Below are 23,428 nucleotides of genomic sequence, written 5' to 3'. Positions count from 1 at the left end.
AGGAGACGCTCAAACCACAAACTCTTAGAAGATACACACTTCTTGTACTTAAGTCGGCATTGTGCCTTTTGTATTCGATTCCGATGCGATTTCTATGCATCTTCGTAAATGTGAAGGTCCAAGGGATAAAGTAAACTTGCACTGGTGCATCGGTATCTAATACTGGTCTCCCAGGAGCCGCTCAAACCACAAACTCTTAGAAGATTCACTCTTCTTGTACTTAAGTCGGCATTGTGCCTTTTGTATTCAATTCCGATGCGATTACTATGTTTCATCGTCAATGTGAAGGTCAAAGGGTACAGTAAACCTGCACTGGTGCATCAGAATCTAATACTGGTATCCCAGGAGCCGCTCAAACCACAAACTCTGAGAAGATTCACTCTACCTATACTTAAGTCGACATTGTGCCTTTTGTGTTCAATTCCGATGCGATTTCTATGTTTCATCGTCAATGTGAAGGTCCAAGGGATACAGTTAACCTGCACTGGTGCATCGGAATCTAATACTGGTCTCCCAGGAGCAGCTCAAACCACAAACTCTTAGAAGATACGCTCTTCTTGTACTTAAGTCGGCATTGTGCATTTAGTATTCAATTCCGATGCGATTTCTATGTTTCATCATCAATGTGAAGGTCCAAGGGATACAGTAAACCTGCACTGGTGCATCGGAATCTAATACTGGTCTCCCAGGAGCCGCTCAAACCACAAACTCTTAGAAGATTCACTCTTATTATACTTAAGTCGGCATTGTGCATTTTGTATTCAATTCCGATGCGATTTCTATGTTTCATCGTCAATGTGAAGGTCCAAGGGATACAGTAAACCTGCACTGGTGCATCGGAATCTAATACTGGTCTCCCAGGAGCCGCTCAAACCACAAACTCTTAGAAGATTCACTCTTCCTATACTTAAGTCGGCATTGTGCCTTTTGTATTCAATTCCGATGCGATATCTGTGTTTCATCGTCAATGTGAAGGTCCAAGGGATACAGTAAACCTGCACTGGTGCATCGGAATCTAATACTGGTCTCCCACGAGCCGCTCAAACCACAAACTCTTAGAAGATTCACTCTACTTGTACTTAAGTCTGCATTGTGCATTTTGTATTCAATTCCGATGCGATTTCTATGTTTCATCGTGAATGTGAAGGACCAAGGGATACAGTAAACCCGCACTGGTGCATCGGAATCTAATACTGGTCTCCCATTAACCGCTCAAACCACAAACTCTTAGTAGATACACTCTTCTTGTACTTAAGTCGGCATTGTGATTTTTGTGTTCGATTCCGATGCGATTTCTATGCTTCTTCGTAAATTTGAAGGTCCAAGGGATAAAGTAAACTTGCACTGGTGCATCGGAATCTAATACTGGTCTCCCAGGAGCCGCTCAAACCACAAACTCTTAGAAGATTCACTCTTCCTATACTTAAGTCGGCATTGTGCCTTTTGTATTCAATTCCGATGCGATTTCTATGATTCATCGCCATTGTGAAGGTGCGTGGGATACAGTAAACCTGCACTGGTGCATCGGAATCTAATACTGGTCTCCCAGGAGCCGCTCAAACCACAAACTCATAGAAGATTCACTCTTCTTGTACATAAGTCGGCATTGTGCCTTTTGTCTTTAATTCCGATGCGATTTGTATGTTTTATCGTCAATGTGAAGGTCCAAGGGATACAGTAAACCTGCACAGGTGCATCGGAACCTAATACTGGTCTCCCAGGAGCCGCTCAAACCACAAACTCTTAGAAGATTCACTCTTCCTACACTTAAGTTGGCATTGTGCCTTTTGTATTCAATTCCGATGCGATATCTATGTTTCATCGTCAATGTGACGGTCCAAGGGATACAGTAAACCTGCACTGGTGCATCGGAATCTAATACTGGTCTCCCAGGAGACGCTCAAACCACAAACTCTTAGAAGATACACTCTTCTTGTACTTAAGTCGGCATTGTGCCTTTTGTATTCGATTCCGATGCGATTTCTATGCATCTTCGTAAATGTGAAGGTCCAAGGGATAAAGTAAACTTGCACTGGTGCATCGGTATCTAATACTGGTCTCCCAGGAGCCGCTCAAACCACAAACTCTTAGAAGACTCTCTTCCTATACTTAAGTTGGCATTGTGCCTTTTGTATTCAATTCCGATGCGATATCTATGTTTCATCGTCAATGTGAAGGTCCAAGGGATACAGTAAACCTGCACTGGTGCATCGGAATCTAATACTGGTCTCCCAGGAGCCGCTCAAACCACAAACTCTTAGAAGATTCACTCTTATTGTACTTAAGTCGGCATTGTGCATTTTGTATTCAATTCCGATGCGATTTCTATGTTTCATCGTCAATGTGAAGGTCCAAGGGATACAGTAAACCTGCACTGGTGCATCGGAATCTAATACTGGTCTCCCAGGAGCCGCTCAAACCACAAACTCTTAGAAGATTCACTCTTCCTATACTTAAGTCGGCATTGTGCCTTTTGTATTCAATTCCGATGCGATATCTGCGTTTCATCGTCAATGTGAAGGTCCAAGGGATACAGTAAACCTGCACTGGTGCATCGGAATCTAATACTGGTCTCCCACGAGCCGCTCAAACCACAAACTCTTAGAAGATTCACTCTACTTGTACTTAAGTCTGCATTGTGCATTTTGTATTCAATTCCGATGCGATTTCTATGTTTCATCGTGAATGTGAAGGACCAAGGGATACAGTAAACCTGCACTGGTGCATCGGAATCTAATACTGGTCTCCCATTAACCGCTCAAACCACAAACTCTTAGTAGATACACTCTCCTTGTACTTAAGTCGGCATTGTGACTTTTGTATTCGATTCCGATGCGATTTTTATGCTTCTTCGTAAATTTGAAGGTCCAAGGGATAAAGTAAACTTGCACTGGTGCATCGGAATCTAATACTGGTCTCCCAGGAGCCGCTCAAACCACAAACTCTTAGAAGATTCACTCTTCCTATACTTATGTCGGCATTTTGCCTTTTGTATTCAATTCCGATGCGATTTCTATGATTCATCGCCATTGTGAAGGTGCGTGGGATACAGTAAACCTGCACTGGTGCATCGGAATCTAATACTGGTCTCCCAGGAGCCGCTCAAACCAAAAACTCATAGAAGATTCACTCTTCTTGTACATAAGTCGGCATTGTGCCTTTTGTCTTTAATTCCGATGCGATTTCTATGTTTTATCGTCAATGTGAAGGTCCAAGGGATACAGTAAACCTGCACTGGTGCATCGGAATCTAATACTGGTCTCCCAGGAGCCGCTCAAACCACAAACTCTTAGAAGACTCCCTTCCTATACTTAAGTTGGCATTGTGCCTTTTGTATTCAATTCCGATGCGATATCTATGTTTCATCGTCAATGTGAAGGTCCAAGGGATACAGTAAACCTGCACTGGTGCATCGGAATCTAATACTGGTCTCCCAGGAGCCGCTCAAACCACAAACTCTTAGAAGATTCACTCTTATTGTACTTAAGTCGGCATTGTGCATTTTGTATTCAATTCCGATGCGATCTCTATGTTTCATCGTCAATGTGAAGGTCCAAGGGACACAGTAACCCTGCACTGGTGCATCGGAATCTAATACTGATCTCCCAGGAGCCGCTCAAACCACAATCTCTTAGAAGATTCACTCTTCTTGTTCTTAAGTCGGCATTGTGCATTTTGTATTCAATTCCGATGCGATCTCTATGTTTCATCGTCAATGTGAAGGTCCAAGGGACACAGTAAACCTGCACTGGTGCATCGTAATCTAATACTGGTCTCCCAGGAACCGCTCAAACCACAAACTCTTAGAAGATTCTCTCTTCTTGTACTTAAGTCGGAATTGTGCCTTTTGTATTCAATTCCGATGCGATTTCTATGTTTCATCGTCGATGTGAAGGTCCAAGGGATACAGTAAACCTGCACTGGTGCATCGGAATGTAATACTGGTCTCCCAGGAGCCGCTCAAACCACAAACTCTTAGAAGACTCTCTTCCTATACTTAAGTTGGCATTGTGCCTTTTGTATTCAATTCCGATGCGATATCTATGTTTCATCGTCAATGTGAAGGTCCAAGGGATACAGTAAACCTGCACTGGTGCATCGGAATCTAATACTGGTCTCCCACGAGCCGCTGAAACCACAAACTCTTAGAAGATTCACTCTACTTGTACTTAAGTCTGCATTGTGCATTTTGTATTCAATTCCGATGCGATTTCTATGTTTCATCGTCAATGTGAAGGACCAAGGGATACATTAAACCTGCACTGGTGCATCGGAATCTAATACTGGTCTCCCATTAAGCGCTCAAACCACAAACTCTTAGTAGATACACTCTTCTTGTACTTAAGTCGGCATTGTGACTTTTGTATTCGATTCCGATGCGATTTCTATGCTTCTTCGTAAATTTGAAGGTCCAAGGGATAAAGTAAACTTGCACTGGTGCATCGGAATCTAATACTGGTCTCCCAGGAGCCGCTCAAACCACAAACTCTTAGAAGATTCACTCTTCCTATACTTATGTCGGCATTGTGCCTTTTGTATTCAATTCCGATGCGATTTCTATGATTCATCGCCATTGTGAAGGTGCGTGGGATACAGTAAACCTGCACTGGTGCATCGGAATCTAATACTGGTATCCCAGGAGCCGCTCAAACCAAAAACTCATAGAAGATTCACTCTTCTTGTACATAAGTCGGCATTGTGCCTTTTGTCTTTAATTCCGATGCGATTTCTATGTTTTATCGTCAATGTGAAGGTCCAAGGGATACAGTAAACCTGCACTGGTGCATCGGAATCTAATACTGGTCTCCCAGGAGCCGCTCAAACCACAAACTCTTAGAAGATTCACTCTTCCTACACTTAAGTTGGCATTGTGCCTTTTGTATTCAATTCCGATGCGATATCTATGTTTCATCGTCTATGTGAAGGTCCAAGGGATACAGTAAACCTGCACTGGTGCTTCGGAATCTAATACTGGTCTCCCAGGAGCCGCTCAAACCACAAACTCTTAGAAGAATCACTCTTCTTGTACTTAAGTCGGCATTGTGCCTTTTGTATTCAATTCCGATGCGATTTCTATGTTTCATCGTGAATGTGAAGGTCAAAGGGATACAGTAAACCTGCACTGGTGCATCGGAATGTAATACTGGTCTCCCAGGAGACGCTCAAACCACAAACTCTTAGAAGATACACACTTCTTGTACTTAAGTCGGCATTGTGCCTTTTGTATTCGATTCCGATGCGATTTCTATGCATCTTCGTAAATGTGAAGGTCCAAGGGATAAAGTAAACTTGCACTGGTGCATCGGTATCTAATACTGGTCTCCCAGGAGCCGCTCAAACCACAAACTCTTAGAAGATTCACTCTTCTTGTACTTAAGTCGGCATTGTGCCTTTTGTATTCAATTCCGATGCGATTACTATGTTTCATCGTCAATGTGAAGGTCAAAGGGTACAGTAAACCTGCACTGGTGCATCAGAATCTAATACTGGTATCCCAGGAGCCGCTCAAACCACAAACTCTGAGAAGATTCACTCTACCTATACTTAAGTCGACATTGTGCCTTTTGTGTTCAATTCCGATGCGATTTCTATGTTTCATCGTCAATGTGAAGGTCCAAGGGATACAGTTAACCTGCACTGGTGCATCGGAATCTAATACTGGTCTCCCAGGAGCCGCTCAAACCACAAACTCTTAGAAGATTCACTCTTATTATACTTAAGTCGGCATTGTGCATTTTGTATTCAATTCCGATGCGATTTCTATGTTTCATCGTCAATGTGAAGGTCCAAGGGATACAGTAAACCTGCACTGGTGCATCGGAATCTAATACTGGTCTCCCAGGAGCCGCTCAAACCACAAACTCTTAGAAGATTCACTCTTCCTATACTTAAGTCGGCATTGTGCCTTTTGTATTCAATTCCGATGCGATATCTGTGTTTCATCGTCAATGTGAAGGTCCAAGGGATACAGTAAACCTGCACTGGTGCATCGGAATCTAATACTGGTCTCCCACGAGCCGCTCAAACCACAAACTCTTAGAAGATTCACTCTACTTGTACTTAAGTCTGCATTGTGCATTTTGTATTCAATTCCGATGCGATTTCTATGTTTCATCGTGAATGTGAAGGACCAAGGGATACAGTAAACCCGCACTGGTGCATCGGAATCTAATACTGGTCTCCCATTAACCGCTCAAACCACAAACTCTTAGTAGATACACTCTTCTTGTACTTAAGTCGGCATTGTGATTTTTGTGTTCGATTCCGATGCGATTTCTATGCTTCTTCGTAAATTTGAAGGTCCAAGGGATAAAGTAAACTTGCACTGGTGCATCGGAATCTAATACTGGTCTCCCAGGAGCCGCTCAAACCACAAACTCTTAGAAGATTCACTCTTCCTATACTTAAGTCGGCATTGTGCCTTTTGTATTCAATTCCGATGCGATTTCTATGATTCATCGCCATTGTGAAGGTGCGTGGGATACAGTAAACCTGCACTGGTGCATCGGAATCTAATACTGGTCTCCCAGGAGCCGCTCAAACCACAAACTCATAGAAGATTCACTCTTCTTGTACATAAGTCGGCATTGTGCCTTTTGTCTTTAATTCCGATGCGATTTGTATGTTTTATCGTCAATGTGAAGGTCCAAGGGATACAGTAAACCTGCACAGGTGCATCGGAACCTAATACTGGTCTCCCAGGAGCCGCTCAAACCACAAACTCTTAGAAGATTCACTCTTCCTACACTTAAGTTGGCATTGTGCCTTTTGTATTCAATTCCGATGCGATATCTATGTTTCATCGTCAATGTGACGGTCCAAGGGATACAGTAAACCTGCACTGGTGCATCGGAATCTAATACTGGTCTCCCAGGAGACGCTCAAACCACAAACTCTTAGAAGATACACTCTTCTTGTACTTAAGTCGGCATTGTGCCTTTTGTATTCGATTCCGATGCGATTTCTATGCATCTTCGTAAATGTGAAGGTCCAAGGGATAAAGTAAACTTGCACTGGTGCATCGGTATCTAATACTGGTCTCCCTGGAGCCGCTCAAACCACAAACTCTTAGAAGATCCACTCTTCTTGTACTTAAGTCGGCATTGTGCCTTTTGTATTCAATTCCGATGCGATTACTATGTTTCATCGTCAATGTGAAGGTCAAAGGGTACAGTAAACCTGCACTGGTGCATCAGAATCTAATACTGGTATCCCAGGAGCCGCTCAAACCACAAACTCTGAGAAGATTCACTCTTCCTATACTTAAGTCGACATTGTGCATTTTGTGTTCAATTCCGATGCGATTTCTATGTTTCATCGTCAATGTGAAGGTCCAAGGGATACAGTTAACCTGCACTGGTGCATCGGAATCTAATACTGGTCTCCCAGGAGCAGCTCAAACCACAAACTCTTAGAAGATACGCTCTTCTTGTACTTAAGTCGGCATTGTGCATTTTGTATTCAATTCCGATGCGATTTCTATGTTTCATCATCAATGTGAAGGTCCAAGGGATACAGTAAACCTGCACTGGTGCATCGGAATCTAATACTGGTCTCCCAGGAGCCGCTCAAACCACAAACTCTTAGAAGATTCACTCTTATTGTACTTAAGTCGGCATTGTGCATTTTGTATTCAATTCCGATGCGATTTCAATGTTTCATCGTCAATGTGAAGGTCCAAGGGATACAGTAAACCTGCACTGGTGCATCGGAATCTAATACTGGTCTCCCAGGAGCCGCTCAAACCACAAACTCTTAGAAGATTCACTCTTCCTATACTTAAGTCGGCATTGTGCCTTTTGTATTCAATTCCGATGCGATATCTGTGTTTCATCGTCAATGTGAACGTCCAAGGGATACAGTAAACCTGCACTGGTGCATCGGAATCTAATACTGGTCTCCCACGAGCCGCTCAAACCACAAACTCTTAGAAGATTCACTCTACTTGTACTTAAGTCTGCATTGTGCATTTTGTATTCAATTCCGATGCGATTTCTATGTTTCATCGTGAATGTGAAGGACCAAGGGATACAGTAAACCTGCACTGGTGCATCGGAATCTAATACTGGTCTCCCATTAAGCGCTCAAACCACAAACTCTTAGTAGATACACTCTTCTTGTACTTAAGTCGGCATTGTGACTTTTGTATTCGATTCCGATGCGATTTCTATGCTTCTTCGTAAATTTGAAGGTCCAAGGGATAAAGTAAACTTGCACTGGTGCATCGGAATCTAATACTGGTCTCCCAGGAGCCGCTCAAACCACACACTCTTAGAAGATTCACTCTTCCTATACTTATGTCGGCATTGAGCCTTTTGTATTCAATTGCGATGCGATTTCTATGATTCATCGCCATTGTGAAGGTGCGTGGGATACAGTAAACCTGCACTGGTGCATCGGAATCTAATACTGGTCTCCCAGGAGCCGCTCAAACCAAAAACTCATAGAAGATTCACTCTTCTTGTACATAAGTCGGCATTGTGCCTTTTGTCTTTAATTCCGATGCGATTTCTATGTTTTATCGTCAATGTGAAGGTCCAAGGGATACAGTAAACCTGCACTGGTGCATCGGAATCTAATACTGGTCTCCCAGGAGCCGCTCAAACCACAAACTCTTAGAAGATTCACTCTTCCTACACATAAGTTGGCATTGTGCCTTTTGTATTCAATTCCGATGCGAATTTTATGTTTCATCGTCAATGTGAAGGTCCAAGGGATACAGTAAACCTGCACTGGTGCATCGGAATCTAATACTGGTCTCCCAGGAGCCGCTCAAACCACAAACTCTTAGAAGATTCACTCTTCTTGTACTTAAGTCGGCATTGTGCCTTTTGTATTCAATTCCGATGCGATTTCTATGTTTCATCGTGAATGTGAAGGTCCAAGGGATACAGTAAACCTGCACTGGTGCATCGGAATCTAATACTGGTCTCCCAGGAGACGCTCAAACCACAAACTCTTAGAAGATACACTCTTCTTGTACTTAAGTCGGCATTGTGCCTTTTGTATTCGATTCCGATGCGATTTCTATGCATCTTCGTAAATGTGAAGGTCCAAGGGATAAAGTAAACTTGCACTGGTGCATCGGTATCTAATACTGGTCTCCCAGGAGCCGCTCAAACCACAAACTCTTAGAAGATTCACTCTTCTTGTACTTAAGTCGGCATTGTGCCTTTTGTATTCAATTCCGATGCGATTACTATGTTTCATCGTCAATGTGAAGGTCAAAGGGTACAGTAAACCTGCACTGGTGCATCAGAATCTAATACTGGTATCCCAGGAGCCGCTCAAACCACAAACTCTGAGAAGATTCACTCTTCCTATACTTAAGTCGACATTGTGCCTTTTGTGTTCAATTCCGATGCGATTTCTATGTTTCATCGTCAATGTGAAGGTCCAAGGGATACAGTTAACCTGCACTGGTGCATCGGAATCTAATACTGGTCTCCCAGGAGCAGCTCAAACCACAAACTCTTAGAAGATACGCTCTTCTTGTACTTAAGTCGGCATTGTGCATTTTGTATTCAATTCCGATGCGATTTCTATGTTTCATCATCAATGTGAAGGTCCAAGGGATACAGTAAACCTGCACTGGTGCATCAGAATCTAATACTGGTCTCCCAGGAGCCGCTCAAACCACAAACTCTTAGAAGATTCACTCTTATTGTAATTAAGTCGGCATTGTGCATTTTGTATTCAATTCCGATGCGATTTCTATGTTTCATCGTCAATGTGAAGGTCCAAGGGATACAGTAAACCTGCACTGGTGCATCGGAATCTAATACTGGTCTCCCAGGAGCCGCTCAAACCACAAACTCTTAGAAGATTCACTCTTCCTATACTTAAGTCGGCATTGTGCCTTTTGTATTCAATTCCGATGCGATATCTGTGTTTCATCGTCAATGTGAAGGTCCAAGGGATACAGTAAACCTGCACTGGTGCATCGGAATCTAATACTGGTCTCCCACGAGCCGCTCAAACCACAAACTCATAGAAGATTCACTCTACTTGTACTTAAGTCTGCATTGTGCATTTTGTATTCAATTCCGATGCGATTTCTATGTTTCATCGTGAATGTGAAGGACCAAGGGATACAGTAAACCTGCACTGGTGCATCGGAATCTAATACTGGTCTCCCATTAACCGCTCAAACCACAAACTCTTAGTAGATACACTCTTCTTGTACTTAAGTCGGCATTGTGACTTTTGTGTTCGATTCCGATGCGATTTCTATGCTTCTTCGTAAATTTGAAGGTCCAAGGGATAAAGTAAACTTGCACTGGTGCATCGGAATCTAATACTGGTCTCCCAGGAGCCGCTCAAACCACAAACTCTTAGAAGATTCACTCTTCCTATACTTATGTCGGCATTGTGCCTTTTGTATTCAATTCCGATGCGATTTCTATGATTCATCGCCATTGTGAAGGTGCGTGGGATACAGTAAACCTGCACTGGTGCATCGGAATCTAATACTGGTCTCCCAGGAGCCGCTCAAACCACAAACTCTTAGAAGATTCACTCTTCCTACACTTAAGTTGGCATTGTGCCTTTTGTATTCAATTCCGATGCGATATCTATGTTTCATCGTCAATGTGAAGGTCCAAGGGATACAGTAAACCTGCACTGGTGCATCGGAATCTAATACTGGTCTCCCAGGAGCCGCTCAAACCACAAACTCTTAGAAGATTCACTCTTCTTGTACTTAAGTCGGCATTGTGCCTTTTGTATTCAATTCCGATGCGATTTCTATGTTTCATCGTGAATGTGAAGGTCCAAGGGATACAGTAAACCTGCACTGGTGCATCGGAATCTAATACTGGTCTCCCAGGAGACGCTCAAACCACAAACTCTTAGAAGATACACTCTTCTTGTACTTAAGTCGGCATTGTGCCTTTTGTATTCGATTCCGATGCGATTTCTATGCATCTTCGTAAATGTGAAGGTCCAAGGGATAAAGTAAACTTGCACTGGTGCATCGGTATCTAATACTGGTCTCCCAGGAGCCGCTCAAACCACAAACTCTTAGAAGATTCACTCTTCTTGTACTTAAGTCGGCATTGTGCCTTTTGTATTCAATTCCGATGCGATTACTATGTTTCATCGTCAATGTGAAGGTCAAAGGGATACAGTAAACCTGCACTGGTGCATCAGAATCTAATACTGGTATCCCAGGAGCCGCTCAAACCACAAACTCTGAGAAGATTCACTCTTCCTATACTTAAGTCGACATTGTGCCTTTTGTATTCAATTCCGATGCGATTTCTATGTTTCATCGTCAATGTGAAGGTCCAAGGGATACAGTTAACCTGCACTGGTGCATCGGAATCTAATACTGGTCTCCCAGGAGCAGCTCAAACCACAAACTCTTGGAAGATACGCTCTTCTTGTACTTAAGTCGGCATTGGTCATTTTGTATTCAATTCCGATGCGATTTCGATGTCTCATCATCAATCTGAAGGTCCAAGGGATACAGTAAACCTGCACTGGTGCATCGGAATCTAATACTGGTCTCCCAGGAGCCGCTCAAACCACAAACTCTTACAAGATTCACTCTTCTTGCACTTATTCGGCATTGTTCCTTTTGTATTCTATTCCGATGCGATTTTTGTGTTTCATCGTCAATGTGAAGGTCTAAGGGATACAGTAAACCTGCACTGGTCCATCGGAATCTAATACTGGTCTCCCAGGAGCCGCTCAAACCACAACCTCTTAGAAGGTTCAATCTTCTTGTACTTAAGTCGGCATTGTGCCTTCTCTATTCAATTCCGATGCGATTTCTATATTTCATCGTCAATGTGAATGTCCAAGGGATACAGTAAACCTGCACTGGTGCATCGGAATCTAATACTGGTCTCCCAGGAGCCGCTCAAACCACAAACTCTTAGAAGATTCACTCTTCTTGTACTTAAGTCGGCATTGTGCATTTTGTATTCAATTCCGATGCGATTTCTATGCTTCATCGTCAATGTGAAGGTCCAAGGGATACAGTAACCCTGCACTGGTGCATCGGAATCTAATACTGGTCTCCCATTAACCGCTCAAACCACAAACTCTTAGAAGGTTCACTCTTCTTGTACTTAATTCGGCATTGTGCCTTTTGTATTCAATACCGATGCGATTTCTATGTTTCATCGTCAATGTGAAGGTCCAAGGGATACAGTAAACCTGCACTGTTGCATCGGAATCTAATACTGGTCTCCCAGGAGCCGCTCAAACCACAAACTCTTAGAAGATTCACTCTTCTTGTACTTAAGTCGGCATTGTGCATTTTGTATTCAATTCCGATGCGATTTCTATGCTTCATCGTCAATGTGAAGGTCCAAGGGATACAGTAAACCTGCACTGGTGCATCGGAATCTAATACTGGTCTCCCAGGAAGCCGCTCAAACCACAAACTCTTAGAAGATTCACTCTTCTTGTACTTAAGTCGGCATTGTGCCTTTTGTATTCAACTCCGATGCGATTTCTATGTTTCATCGCCAATGTGAAGGTCCAAGGGATACAGTAAACCTGCACTGGTGCATCGGAATCTAATACTGGTCTCCCAGGAGCCGCTCAAACCACAAACTCTTAGAAGATTCACACTACTCGTACTTAAGTCGGCATTGTGCCATTTGTATTCAATTCCGATGCGATTTCTATGTTTCATCGTCAATGTGAAGGTCCAGGGGATACAGTAAACCTGCACTGGTGCATCGGAATCTAATACTGGTCTCCCAGGAGCCGCTCAAACCACAAACTCTTAGAAGATTCACTCTTCCTATACTTAAGTTGGCATTGTGCCTTTTGTATTCAATTCCGATGCGATATCTATGTTTCATCGTCAATGTGAAGGTCCAAGGGATACAGTAAACCTGCACTGGTGTATCGGAATCTAATACTGGTCTCCCAGGAGCCGCTCAAACCACAAACTCTTAGAAGATTCACTCTTCTTGTACTTAAGTCGGCATTGTGCCTTTTGTATTCAATTCCGATGCGATTTATATGTTTCATCGTGAATGTGAAGGTCCAAGGGATACAGTAAACCTGCACTGGTGCATCGGAATCTAATACTGGTCTCCCATTAACCGCTCAAACCACAAACTCTTAGAAGATACACTCTTCTTGTACTTAAGTCGGCATTGTGCCTTTTGTATTCTATTCCGATGCGATTTTTGTGTTTCATCGTCAATGTGAAGGTCCAAGGGATACAGTAAACCTGCACTGGTCCATCGGAATCTAATACTGGTCTCCCAGGAGCCGCTCGAACCACAAACTCTTAGAAGGTTCACTCTTCTTGTACTTAATTCGGCATTGTGCCTTTTGTATTCAATACCGATGCGATTTCTATGTTTCATCGTCAATGTGAAGGTCCAAGGGATACAGTAAACCTGCACTGGTGCTTCGGAATCCAATACTGGTCTCCCAGGAGCCGCTCAAACCACAAACTCTTAGAAGATTCACTCTTCTTGTACTTAAGTCGGCATTGTGCATTTTGTATTCAATTCCGATGCGATTTCTATGCTTCATCGTCAATGTGAAGGTCCAAGGGATACAGTAAACCTGCACTGGTGCATCGGAATCTAATACTGGTGTCCCAGGAGCCGCTCAAACCACAAACTCTTAGAAGATTCTCTCTTCTTGTACTTAAGTCGGCATTGTACCTTTTGTATTCAACTCCGATGCGATTTCTATGTTTCATCGCCAATGTGAAGGTCCAAGGGATACAGTAAACCTGCACTGGTGCATCGGAATCTAATACTGGTCTCCCAGGAGCCGCTCAAACCACAAACTCTTAGAAGATTCACACTACTCGTACTTAAGTCGGCATTGTGCCATTTGTATTCAATTCCGATGCGATTACTATGTTTCATCGTCAATGTGAAGGTCCAAGGGATACAGTAAACCTGCACTGGTGCATCGGAATCTAATACTGGTCTCCCAGGAGCCGCTCAAACCACAAACTCTTAGAAGAATCACTCTTCCTATACTTATGTCGGCATTGTGCCTTTTGTATTCAAATTCGATGCGATTTCTATGATTCATCGCCATTGTGAAGGTGCGAGGGATACAGTAAACCTTCACTGGTGCATCGGAATCTAATACTGGTCTCCCAGGAGCCGCTCAAACCACAAACTCATAGAAGATTCACTCTTCTTGTACATAAGTCGGCATTGTGCCTTTTGTATTTAATTCCGATGCGATTTCTATGTTTCATCGTCAATGTGAAGGTCCAAGGGATACAGTAAACCTGCACTGGTGCATCGGAATCTAATACTGGTGTCCCAGGAGCCGCTCATACCACAAACTCTTAGAAGATTCACTCTCCTTGTACTTAAGACGGCATTGTGCCTTTTGTATTCAATTCCGATGCGATTTCTATGTTTCATCGTCAATGTGAAGGTCCAAGGGATACAGTAAACCTGCACTGGTGCATCGGAATCTAATACTGGTCTCCAAGGAGCCGCTGAAACCACAAATTCTTAGAAGATTCACTCTTCTTGTACTTATGTCGGCATTGTGCATTTTGTATGCAATTCCGATGCGATTTCTATGTTTCATCGTCAATGTGAAGGTCCAAATGATACAGTAAACCTGCACTGGTGCATCGGAATCTAATACTGGTCTCCCAGGAGCCGCTCAAACCACAACTCTTAGAAGATTCACTCTTCCTATACTTAAGTCGGCATTGTGCTTTTTGTATTCAATTCCGATGCGATTTCTATGTTTCATCGTCAATGTGAAGACCAAGGGATACAGTAAACCTGCACTGGTGCATCGGAATCTAACACTGGTCTCCCAGGAGCCGCTCAAACCACAAACTCTTAGAAGATTCACTCTTCTTGTACTTATGTCGGCATTGTGCCTTTTGTATTGAATTTCGATGCGATTTCTATCTTTCGTCGTCAATGTGAAGGTCCAAGGGATACAGTAAACCTGCACTGGTGGATCGGAATCTAATACTGGTCTTCCAGGAGCCGCTCAAACCACAAACTCTTAGAAGATTCAATCTTCTTGTACTTAAGTCGGCATTGTGCCTTTTGTATTCAATTCCGATGTGATTTCTATGTTTCATCGTCAATGTGAAGGTCCAAGGGATACAGTAAACCTGCACTGGTGCATCGGAATCTAATACTGGTCTCCCAGGAGCCGCTCAAACCACAAACTCTTAGAAGCTTCACTCTTCTTGTACTTAAGTCGGCATTGTACATTTTGTATTCAATTCCGATGCGATTTCTATGTTTCATCGTCAATGTGAAGGTCCAAGGGATACCGTAAACCTGTACTGGTGCTTCGGAATCTAATACTGGTCTCCCAGGAGCCGCTCAAACCACAAATTCTTAGAAGATTCACTCTTCCTATACTTAAGTCGGCATTGTGCCTTTTGCATTCAATTCCGCTGTGATTTCTATGTTTCATCGTCAATGTGAAGGTCCAAGGGATACAGTAAACCTGCACTGGTGCATCGGAATCTAATACTGGTCTCCCAGGAGCCGCTCAAACCACAAACTCTTAGAAGATTCACTCTTCTTGTTCTTAAGTCGGCATTGTGCATTTTGTATTCAATTCCGATGCGATCTCTATGTTTCATCGTCAATGTGAAGGTCCAAGGGACACATTAAACCTGCACTGGTGCATCGTAATCTAATACTGGTCTCCCAGGAGCCGCTCAAACCACAAACTCTTAGAAGATTCACTCTTCTTGTACTTAAGTCGGCATTGTGCCTTTTGTATTCAATTCCGATGCGATATCTATGTTTCATCGTCAATGTGAAGGTCCAAGAGATACAGTGAACCTTCACTGGTGCATCGGAATCGACTACTGGCCTCCCAGGAGCCGTTCAAACCACAAACTCATAGAAGATTCACTCTTCTTGTACTTAAGTTGGCATTGTGCCTTTTGTATTCAATTCCGATGCGATATCTATGTTTCATCGTCAATGTGAAGGTCCAAGGGATACAGTAAACCTGCACTGGTGCATCGGAATCTAATTCTGGTCTCCCAGGAGCTACTCAAACCTCAAACTCTTAGAAGATTCACTCTTCTTTTACTTAAGTCGGCATTGTGCCTTTTGTATTTAATTCCGATGCGATTTCTATGCTTCATCGTCAATGTGAAGGTCCAAGGGATACAGTAAACCTGCACTGGTGCATCGGAATCGACTACTGGTCTCCCAGGAGCCGTTCAAACCACAAACTCATTGAAGATTCACTCTTCTTGTACTTAAGTTGGCATTGTCCCTTTTGTATTTAATTCCGATGGGATATCTATGTTTCATCGTCAATGTGAAGGTCCAAGGGATACATTAAACCTGCACTGGTGCATCGGAATCTAATACTGGTCTCCCAGGAGCCGCTCAAACCACAAACTCATAAAATATTCACTCTTCTTGTACTTAAGTCGGCATTGTGACTTTTGTATTCAATTCCGTTGTTTCATCGTCAATGTGAAGGTCCAAGGGATACAGTAAACCTGCACTGGTGCATCGAAATCTAATACTGGTCTCTTAGGAGCCGCTCGTACATCAAACTCTTAGAAGATTCACTCTCCTGAACTTAAGTCGGCATTGTGCCTTTTGTATTCAATTCCGATGCGATTTCTATGTTTCATCGTCAATGTGAAGGTCCAAGGGATACAGTAAACCTGCACTGGTGCACCGGAATCTAATACTGGTCTCCCATTAACCGCTCAAAACACAAACTCTTAGAAGATTCACTCTTCTTGTACTTAAGTCGGCATTGTGCCTTTTGTATTCAATTCCGATGCGATTTCTATGCTTCTTCGTAAATGTGAAGGTCCAAGGGATACAGTAAACCTGCACTGGTGCATCGGAATCTAATACTGGTCTCCCAGGAGACGCTCAAACCACAAACTCTTAGAAGATTCACTCTTCCTATACGTATGTCGGCATTGTGCCTTTTGTATTCAATTCCGATGGGATTTCTATGTTCATCGTCAATGTGAAGGTGCGAGGGATACAGTAAACCTGCACTGGTGCATCGGAATCTAATACTGGTCTCCCAGGAGCCGCTCAAACCACAAACTCATAGAAGATTCACTCTTCTTGTACTTAAGTCGGCATAATGCCTTTTGTATTCAATTCCGATGCGATTTCTATGTTTCATCGTCAATGTGAAGGTCCAAGGGATACAGTAAACCTGCACTGGTGCATCGGAATCTAATACTGGTCTCCCAGGAGCCGCTCATACCACAAACTCTTAGAAGATTCACTCTCCTTGTACTTAAGACGGCATTGTGCCTTTTGTATTCGATTCCGATGCGATTTCTATGTTTCATCGTCAATGTGAAGGACCAAGGGATACAGTAAACCTGCACTGGTGCATCGGAATCTAATACTGGTCTCCCAGGAGCCGCTCAAACCACAAACTATTAGAAGATTCACTCTTCTTGTACTTATGTCGGCATTGTGCATTTTGTATGCAATTCCGATGCGATTTCTATGTTTCATCGTCAATGTGAAGGTCCAAGGGATACAGTAAACCTGCACTGGTGCATCGGAATCTAATACAGGTCTCCCAGGAGCCGCTCAAACCACAAACTCTTAGAAGATTCACTCTTCCTATACTTAAGTCGGCATTGTGCCTTTTGTATTCAATTCCGATGCGATTTCTATGTTTCATCGTCAATGTGAAGATCCAAGGGATAGAGTAAACCTGCACTGGTGCATCGGAATCTAACACTGGTCTCCCAGGAGCCGCTCAAACCACAAACTCTTAGAAGATTCACTCTTCTTGTACTTATGTCGGCATTGTGCCTTTTGCATTGAATTTCGATGCGATTTCTATGTTTCATCGTCAATGTGAAGGTCCAAGGGATACAGTAAACCTGCACTGGTGGGTCGGAATCTAATACTGGTCTTCCAGGAGCCGCTCAAACCACAAACTCTTAGAAGATTCACTCTTCTTGTACTTAAGTCGGCATTGTGCATTTTGTATTCAATTCCAATGCGATTTCTATGTTTCATCGTCAATGTGAAGGTCCAAGGGATACCGTACACCTGTATGGTGCTTCGGAATCTAATACTGGTCTCCCAGGAGCCGCTCAAACCACAAATTCTTAGAAGATTCACTCTTCCTATACTTAAGTCGGCATTTTGCCTTTTGCATTCAATTCCGCTGCGATTTCTATGTTTCATCGTCAATGTGAAGGTCCAAGGGATACAGTAAACCTGCACTGGTGCATCGGAATCTAATGCTGGTCTCCCAGGAGCCGCGCAAACCCCAAACTCTTAGAAGATTCACTCTTCTTGTTCTTAAGTCGGCATTGTGCATTTTGTATTCAATTCCGATGCGATCTCTATGTTTCATCGTCAATGTGAAGGTCCAAGGGACACAGTAAACCTGCACTGGTGCATCGTAATGTAATACTGGTCTCCCAGGAGCCGCTCAAACCACAAACTCTTTGAAGATGCACTCTTCTTGTACTTAAGTCGGCATTGTGCCTTTTGTATTCAATTCCGATGCGATTTCTATGGTTCATCGCCAATGTGAAGGTCCAAGGGATACAGTAAACCTGCACTGGTGCATCGGAATCTAATACTGGTCTCCCATTAACCGCTCAAACCACAAACTCTTAGAAGATTCACTCTTCTTGTACTTAGTCGGCATTGTGCCTTTTGTATTCAATTCCGATGCGATTTCTATGCTTCTTCGTAAATGTGAAGTTCCAAGGGATACAGTAAACCTGCACTGGCGCATCGGAATCTAATACTGGTCTCCCAGGAGCCGCTCAAACCAAAAACTCTTAGAAGATTCACTCTTCCTATACGTATGTCGTCATTGTGCCTTTTGTATTCAATTCCGATGGGATTTCTATGTTCATCGCCAATGTGAAGGTGCGAGGGATACAGTAAACATGCACTGGTGCATCGGAATCTAATACTGGTCTCCCAGGAGCCGCTCAAACCACAAACTCATAGAAGATTCACTCTTCTTGTACTTAAGTCGGCATTGTGCCTTTTGTATTCAATTCCGATGCGATTTCTATGTTTCATCGTCAATGTGAAGGTCCAAGGGATACAGTAAACCTGCACTGGTGCATCGGAATCTAATACTGGTCTCCCAGGAGCCGCTCATACCACAAACTCTTAGAAGATTCACTCTCCTTGTACTTAAGACGGCATTGTGCCTTTTGTATTCAATTCCGATGCGATTTCTATGTTTCATCGTCAATGTGAAGGTCCAAGGGATACAGTAAACCTGCACTGGTGCATCGTAATCTAATACTGGTATCCCAGGAGCCGCTCAAACCACAAACTCTTAGAAGATTCACTCTTCATGTACTTATGTCGGCATTGTGCATTTTGTATGCAATTCCGATGCGATTTCTATGTTTCATCGTCAATGTGAAGGTCCAAGGGATACAGTAAACCTGCACTGGTGCATCGGAATCTAATACTGGTCTCCCAGGAGCCGCTCAAACCACAAACTCTTAGAAGATTCACTCTTCCTATACTTAAGTCGGCATTGTGCCTTTTGTATTCAATTCCGATGCGATTTCTATGTTTCATCGTCAATGTGAAGATCCAAGGGATAGAGTAAACCTGCACTGGTGCATCGGAATCTAACACTGGTGTCCCAGGAGCCGCTCAAACCACAAACTCTTAGAAGATTCACTCTTCTTGTACTTATGTCGGCATTGTGCCTTTTGAATTGAATTTCGATGCGATTTCTATGTTTCATCGTCAATGTGAAGGTCCAAGGGATACAGTAAACCTGCACTGGTGGATCGGAATCTAATACTGGTCTGCCAGGAGCCGCTCAAACCACAAACTCTTAGAAGATTCACTCTTGCTATACTTAAAACGGCATTGTGCCTTTTGTATTCAATTCCGATGCGATTTCTATGTTTCATCGTCAATGTGAAGGTCCAAGGGATCAGTAAACCTGCACTGGTGCATCGGAATCTAATACTGGTCTCCCAGGAGCCGCTAAAACCACAAACTCTTAGAAGATTCACTCTTCTTGTACTTAAGTCGGCATTGTGCATTTTGTATTCAATTCCGATGCGATTTCTATGTTTCATCGTCAATGTGAAGGTCCAAGGGATACCGTAAACCTGTACTGGTGCTTCGGAAACTAATACTGGTCTCCCAGGAGCCGCTCAAACCACAAATTCTTAGAAGATTCACTTTTCCTATACTTAAGTCGGCATTGTGCCTTTTGCATTCAATTCCGCTGCGAGTTCTATGTTTCATCGTCAATGTGAAGGTCCAAGGGATACAGTAAACCTGCACTGGTGCATCGGTATCTAATACTGGTCTCCCAGGAGCCGCTCAAACCACAAACTCTTAGAAGATACACTCTTCTTGTTCTTAAGTCGGCATTGTGCATTTTGTATTCAATTCCGATGCGATCTCTATGTTTCATCGCCAATGTGAAGGTCCACGGGACACAGTAAACCTGCACTGGTGCATCGTAATCTAATACTGGTCTCCCAGGAGCCGCTCAAACCACAAACTCTTAGAAGATTCACTCTTCTTGTACTTAAGTCGGCATTGTGCCTTTTGTATTCAACTCCGATGCGATTTCTATGCTTCATCGTCAATGTGAAGGTCCAAGGGATACAGTAAACCTGCACTGGTGCTTCGGAATCTAATACTGGTCTCCCATTAACCGCTCAAACCACAAACTCTTAGAAGATTCACTCTTCTTGTACTTAGTCGGCATTGTGCCTTTTGTATTCAATTCCGATGCGATTTCTATGCTTCTTCGTAAATGTGAAGTTCCAAGGCATACAGTAAACCTGCACTGGCGCATCGGAATCTAATACTGGTCTCCCAAGAGCCGCTCAAACCAAAAACTCTTAGAAGATTCACTCTTCCTATACGTATGTCGTCATTGTGCCTTTTGTATTCAATTCCGATGGGATTTCTATGTTCATCGCCAATGTGAAGGTGCGAGGGATACAGTAAACCTGCACTGGTGCATCGGAATCTAATACTGGTCTCCCAGGAGCCGCTCAAACCACAAACTCATAGAAGATTCACTCTTCTTGTACTTAAGTCGGCATTGTGCCTTTTGTATTCAATTCCGATGCGATTTCTATGTTTCATCGTCAATGTGAAGGTCCAAGGGATACAGTAAACCTGCACTGGTGCAACGGGATCTAATACTGGTCTCCGAGGAGCCGCTCATACCACAAACTCTTAGAAGATTCACTCTCCTTGTACTTAAGACGGCTTTGTGCCTTTTGTATTCAATTCCGATGCGATTTCTATGTTTCATCGTCAATGTGAAGGTCCAAGGGATACAGTAAACCTGCACTGGTGCATCGTAATCTAATACTGGTATCCCAGGAGCTGCTCAAACCAAAAACTCATAGAAGATTCACTCTTCTTGTACTTATGTCGGCATTGTGCATTTTGTATGCAATTCCGATGCGATTTCTATGTTTCATCGTCAATGTGAATGTCCAAGGGATACAGTAAACCTGCACTGGTGCATCGGAATCTAATACTGGTCTCCCAGGAGCCGCTCAAACCACAAACTCTTAGAAGATTCACTCTTCCTATACTTAAGTCGGCATTGTGCCTTTTGTATTCAATTCCGATGCGATTTCTATGTTTCATCCTCAATGTGAAGATCCAAGGGATAGAGTAAACCTGCACTGGTGCATCGGAATCTAACACTGGTCTCCCAGGAGCCGCTCAAACCACAAACTCTTAGAAGATTCACTCTTCTTGTACTTATGTCGGCATTGTGCCTTTTGTATTGAATTTCGATGCGATTTCTATGTTTCATCGTCAATGTGAAGGTCCAAGGGATAGAGTAAACCTGCACTGGTGCATCGGAATCTAACACTGGTCTCCCAGGAGCCGCTCAAACCACAAACTCTTAGAAGATTCACTCTTCTTGTACTTAAGTCGGCATTGTGCATTTTGTATTCAATTCCGATGCGATTTCTATGTTTCATCGTCAATGTGAAGGTCCAAGGGATACCGTAAACCTGTACTGGTGCTTCGGAATCTAATACTGGTCTCCCAGGAGCCGCTCAAACCACAAATTCTTAGAAGATTCACTCTTCCTATACTTAAGTCGGCATTGTGCCTTTTGCATTCAATTCCGCTGCGATCTCTATGTTTCATCGTCAATGTGAAGGTCCAAGGGATACAGTAAACCTGCTCTGGTGCATCGGAATCTAATACTGGTCTCCCAGGAGCCGCTCAAACCACAAACTCTTAGAAGATTCACTCTTCTTGTTCTTAAGTCGGCATTGTGCATTTTGTATTCAATTCCGATGCGATCTCTATGTTTCATCGTCAATGTGAAGGTCCACGGGACACAGTAAACCTGCACTGGTGCATCGTAATCTAATACTGGTCTCCCAGGAGCCGCTCAAACCACAAACTCTTAGAAGATTCACTCTTCTTGTACTTAAGTCGGCTTTGTGCCTTTTGTATTCAACTCCGATGCGATTTCTATGCTTCATCGTCAATGTGAAGGTCCAAGGGATACAGTAAACCTGCACTGGTGCATCGGAATCTAATACTGGTCTCCCAGGAGAAGCTCAAACCACAAACTCTTAGAAGATTCACTCTTCCTATACTTAAGTCGGCATTGTTCCTTTTTATTCAATTCCGATGCGATTTCTATGTTTCATCGTCAATGTGAAGGTCCAAGGGATACAGTAAACCTGCACTGGTGCATCGGAATCTAATACTGGTCTCCCAGGAGCCGCTCAAACCACAAACTCCTAGAAGATTCACTCTTCTTGTACTTAAGTCGGCATTGTGCATTTTGTATTCAATTCCGATGCGATTTCTATGTTTCATCCTCAATGTGAGGGTCCAAGGGATACAGTAAAACTGCACTGGTGCATCGGTATCTAATACCGGTCTCCCAGGAGCCACTCAAACCACAAACTCTTAGAAGATTCACTCTTCTTGTACTTAAGTCGGCATTGTGCCTTTTGTATTCAATTCCGATACGATTTCTATGTTTCATCCTCAATGTGAGGGTCCAAGGGATACAGTAAAACTGCACTGGTGCATCGGAATCTAATACCGGTCTCCCAGGAGCCGCTCAAACCACAAACTCTTAGAAGATTCACTCTTCTTGTACTTAAGTCTGCATTGTGCCTTTTGTATTCAATTCCGATGCGATTTCTATGCTTCATCGTCAATGTGAAGGTCCAAGGGATACCCTAAACCTGCACTGGTGCATCGGAATCTAATACTGGTCTCCAAGGAGCCGCTCAAACCACAGACTCTTAGAAGATTCACTCTTCCTATACTTAAGTTGGCATTGTGCATTTTGTATTCAATTCCGATGCGATTTCTATGGTTCATCACCAATGTGAAGGTCCAAGGGATACAGTAAACCTGCACTGGTGCATCGGAATCTAATACTGGTCTCCCATTAACCGCTCAAACCACAAACTCTTAGAAGATTCACTCTTCTTCTACTTAAGTCGGCATTGTGCCTT

This window comes from Schistocerca nitens, chromosome 9 (genome assembly GCF_023898315.1).
Source record: "Schistocerca nitens isolate TAMUIC-IGC-003100 chromosome 9, iqSchNite1.1, whole genome shotgun sequence".
NCBI classification, from domain to species: domain Eukaryota; kingdom Metazoa; phylum Arthropoda; class Insecta; order Orthoptera; family Acrididae; genus Schistocerca; species Schistocerca nitens.
The sequence above is the reverse complement of the archived record's forward strand: the minus strand, read 5'-3'. Positions refer to the sequence as shown.